Source organism: Mauremys reevesii, linkage group 1, assembly GCF_016161935.1.
Source record: "Mauremys reevesii isolate NIE-2019 linkage group 1, ASM1616193v1, whole genome shotgun sequence".
Taxonomy (NCBI): domain Eukaryota; kingdom Metazoa; phylum Chordata; order Testudines; family Geoemydidae; genus Mauremys; species Mauremys reevesii.
Genome location: NC_052623.1, coordinates 127,389,925 through 127,394,487, shown reverse-complemented (window position 1 = coordinate 127,394,487; position 4,563 = coordinate 127,389,925). Strand labels below are relative to the sequence as shown.

The 4,563-nt window shown below is 39.7% G+C and overlaps 1 long non-coding RNA gene across 1 annotated transcript; it reads left to right on the top strand.

The window, feature by feature from the left end:
• The first annotated feature begins 728 nt into the window (after positions 1-728).
• On the top strand, positions 729-4,093 carry LOC120403715. The gene is made up of 3 exons (XR_005597691.1): positions 729-815; positions 929-986; positions 4,052-4,093. It is a non-coding gene; the product is annotated as an uncharacterized LOC120403715 (long non-coding RNA).
• The last annotated feature ends 470 nt before the right edge of the window (positions 4,094-4,563 follow it).

Genomic DNA, 4,563 nt, shown 5'->3' with positions numbered 1-4,563 from the left:
TCAATCCATGGAGTCAGTGAGGTCAGGTAAATTTGTCCCAAATAACATTCTTTAAAAAAGCAATTTTCATTATAAAAGGATTATAAAGTCTCAGTGAGGTGCATCTATTTTGAAAATTTTCTTCAGGGCAGATTTCATTGCCCTGTAATAGTATAAACTACAAAATCAAATTCTTAATATGAAGTAAACCAATAGGAGGTTTTTTTTATTATTAACATTATTTTTAAGTTGAACTCTACTTTGTCAGGCACAGATTTCATTTTGCCATCATATTACAAGCTGCCCTGATCACAACGTCACTCATTCATTTGCCAGGGTAGTCAAACATCCTCTAACTGATGAGAAGATAGTAAGGGGAAGAAGGAAATATAATAATAATACCCAACTCCTACATAGGGCTTTCCATTGTCAACAGTACCAACTGTTTCCATTGTCAATCTCAAAGTATTTATACAAAGGAGGTAAGTGTCATTATCTACATTTTACATGTGGGGAAACTGAGGCACGGATCACAGCAGTGACTTGCACAAGGTCACAGGCTAGTGATAGTGATGGCATTGGTACTGTTTGCAAATTCTTCGTTACCTAGGCACACTGAGAATGCACTTTCATTTTCATTGGAAGATTCATTGGAAGGTTTGCCTGAGTGAGGACCGTTAGATCCAAACAGAACGGTGTGTGCATGTGCCATGCAAACATCTGAAGCCTGTGTACATTCTAAGACTAAACCGCCCAGGGTTCAACCCCAGGATCTGAGTTCAGAGTTGTTTTTCTCCTGCAACAGTTAGAGTTCCCTTCAGCTGCTTTAAGCTGTGGTGAGCTCACTGCCTCTTCCACGGGAAACATGAACCTATGTCCTGGCACTTATACACGTAACTGATTCTTTTCATTTTTATGATTTACACTGTATTTCTCTGCAATTTTTAAGGTGTGTTTTTAACTGATTCGGGATCATCTGAAGTACTTTGGGTCACCTGTAACTAAAAGTAAGGAGAATATTACTTCATATCTTTCTGGTGAAACTGGGATGGGGAAGGGATAAGAAAGGCACTGGTGGTTGCTGCTAGTGAACTAGGGTATATTCATTGACCTGGCATGTCCACAATTGTGCCTGACAAATAGAATTGAGAAAATTGCGAACTGTGCTTGGACAACTTGCGAACAACAGCAACAACAAACAGATTAGAATGAATCAAATAAATATTTGATACAAACTAGCAGCCCGTTGCTAGTTGAGTGTCTTGAAAAGGTTATCTGGTTCCCTTCGTGTGGCACTTAGTATGTACAAAGCAGCGTGAGGATGTCAAGTGCTATGTATGTGCTCAGTGCTTTTGCAATGATGATACTTGGATTTGTTAAAATATACTTTATTTTTGAGCTTATTTTTTAAGATGGTAAATATTGATTTAATCTAACCTAAAAGCTGAACCACAGGCTTTGTATGTAGGCGGCAAACAAGGAGAAGGGAGTTCATTCCCCAGCCCCAAGGCAGGTTGTGAAGCTGCAACCCAGCCCCTCCATGGCCAATGTTTTAGTCCATTGCCTGGAGAAGAAGCCACTGAACTCTGCACTCCTTAGAGGGGGTGGTAGGACTACAGCATCTGCAATGCTGAAATTCCACGGTCCATTAGCAGTCTAGCCCCAAATTTCTCCAACACGCTCATTATCTTCAGGGCTCCCTTCCAGTAGCATGCAGCAGGAAGCATTCTTTCCCCCAGCCCGTTGGGCAGGTCCCCCCACATCCCTTTTACCTACACATCTCAATGCTTAAGCAGCGCAGAAGGCCTTGTAAGCCATCCTCCAATACCTCTTCCCCCATTACCCCCGCATTGGTTAAATTAACCCCTTTCAGTCTAAGTAAGAATATTCTAGAAAACAGTAGAGAATAATTTCTGCATTGCCAAGCAGTCTGGGCAGGGGAAACAGGAACATTCAGGTTTGTTTAAAATTAACAAGACATTAACACTTTTAAAATCCAATATCAAAACCTTACAAAAATCACGCCCAGGCGGCACACAGTGAGCAAAAAGCCAAGCAAATTGTGTTGCATCTAATGACATGCATTCACAGAGTATCCCCCGAGGAGTCACTGACACTACTACAAATTGCTTCATCATTTCAGCTCAGTTACAAATGCAGCAATGCAAATATGGCAAGAAATATCTCTCTCTCTCACACACACACACACACATCTGATGTGTACTACATATTTACATAATGTGCTTAAGGACATAAGGAATTATTTAAAAAACTAATTACTACCATAGCCTTTTATACTGTCCAAGAGATACTAAAGACTCCTTGAAAACTGAGTTACTCCTCCCAACTTGAATTCTTATAAAACATTGAATTAATAATATATGTCATGATTTACAGAATGGAGTAATGTGATATTATTGGCCTTGTGTAAAAGCACCATGCAAAACAAGTGTGATCTGCTGGGTAAATGGAAAAAACAGATACTGCACCAGCATGTCTGTGTTATATGCTGCATTTCAATAGAAATCAAAATCGTACTGAACTAAACAGGTCTTATGGATTATTATAGCACAAAAATCTCACTAAGCACAGGAAATGTCTTACACAGCATATACAGACACTTAAAAATCACTATTTATTTGCAAAAGTCTTTGAATTTTATTTCAAACCCAGAGAAGGAGTCAAGGCATAAGTGTTCTGCACATGAAAGGGCAACGACTTGCACTCTTTACACCAAGATTTTCATATAGCTTCAAGTCTGTGACTATGCAATGACTGAGATGGCTGGTGTGCAGCTGGGGGATGGTGAGAGAAGATGCAAATCCAAAGGTGTCAGCAGAGAACAAATGAAAAGAGAAGGAACTGGAATGAACAAATCCATAAATGGGCTCTTCCCCCCCACCTTTTTTTTCTTTCGAGTAAAAATAAAATCAGATTAGTCCTTAGGCAGGTCTAAGTTATTCAGGTATTCCAATACCTGAAGAAATTAGAATCCAAAAAGTGTAGGTCAGATATTCAGTAAATGGAGGAATTACTAAAAATATACCTGCCTCGCCTTGTATCTTGGCAGCATCATTAGCTTTAGCCATTCGAAACCTCACATAGGTTAACACTGCACAAGTACAACTTGGGAGGATTGTGTCTATGGGTACAGAACTGTCACCTCTCCCTCACAAATTGGATTGTCTGGACTCTGACTATGGCTTCAGTGCTGGTGAACAACAGATCATTTCCATTGTGTTCAAGGGCAAACTTGATATACAAACGTGCGTGTGTGTCAAAACCTACTCAGGAGTTTATCAGTTTAGTGCCCATCATGGCTGAGCAGTGGAGGTGATCTTTCAGCCCACAGTAGATGTGAGCTGTTTTTGTTTTAAATTGGTAGCAATTATTCTGATTATTGTATACAGGACAGCAGGTACTATGCAGATGGCTGACAAAAATGGTCCCTGACTATGTCCAGATATGAATGGTAACAGATAAGAGCAAACCCCCTAGTTTTAGTAGGGGAGATTTCAATTCAAATGTAGCCCTTTAGCTTTCTTTTCTTTTCAATACATTTCTATTCTAGTTTTAATGAATTATGTTCTCACCTCTATATCTTAGCTTCTTTATCATCTATTTAGCCTTATCGTGTTAAAGTACTAAATAGGAATACAGGCGGAAAAAACAACACAAGAATTAAAATACACTGGTACATTATTCCATAGATTCTTGTAATTACCAGTATTTAAAGAAGCCTGGAAGTGCACACTCTAATGTGTAACCACCCACACACCCCTGATGTCAGTAAGAAATAAATAATTTAACCATGACCACGTGATGTTTTTATAATTGTGATACACTGTGAAATTCATAGAGCTAAATTCTGTACATAGACCATCAATAATGTTGCTCAGGTGCATTTGGTCTATAATCTTTAATGGCTGTCTAACTCTCAAATCCATCCTTCCAGCTTTCTGGCCATTTTCTGTTAGTACATTTATACATATAGCACATCAACATAAGCATGTGTTGAATATATCCTTGTTGGTTTGTGTTGAACAATGTGTGTTTCATTTATCTACTATAGGTGAATCTTACTTTGGACCCCAGGAACAAATTCTACACACAGGGTACGTCTACACTACGGGACTATTCCGAATGTGCATAAACCGGTTTTGTAAAAAAAATTTTTTTAAAAAATCCATTGCGCCCACACACACAACAGCCATTTTGGTGGTGGTGGGTGTCCCGGTCTAGCGGCTTTCGTCTGGCTGCACTGTGGCACTATTCCTATATATCCTATTCCCCCCAGTTCCCCCCCCCTTCCCCCCCCTTGGAACTTCCCCTTGAGTTGAGATCCAAAAAAAAATCAAAAAAATTGGGGGGTGGGGTTGGTGGTGGGTAAATGTCTTCCTCTTGGAAAGCACTTCAAGCGGCAGATTTTCATTTTTTTCCTTTGGCCCTGGATGCAGATGCCATGCCATGGCAATCATGCATGTTGTTTTTGCTTTTTGTGACTCTGTTTGTATGTTGTAGACTAGACAGAGGAGGCTAGCAGCGCAGCAGCGAGACAGAGCATGCTTTTTTTTTTTGCAGACA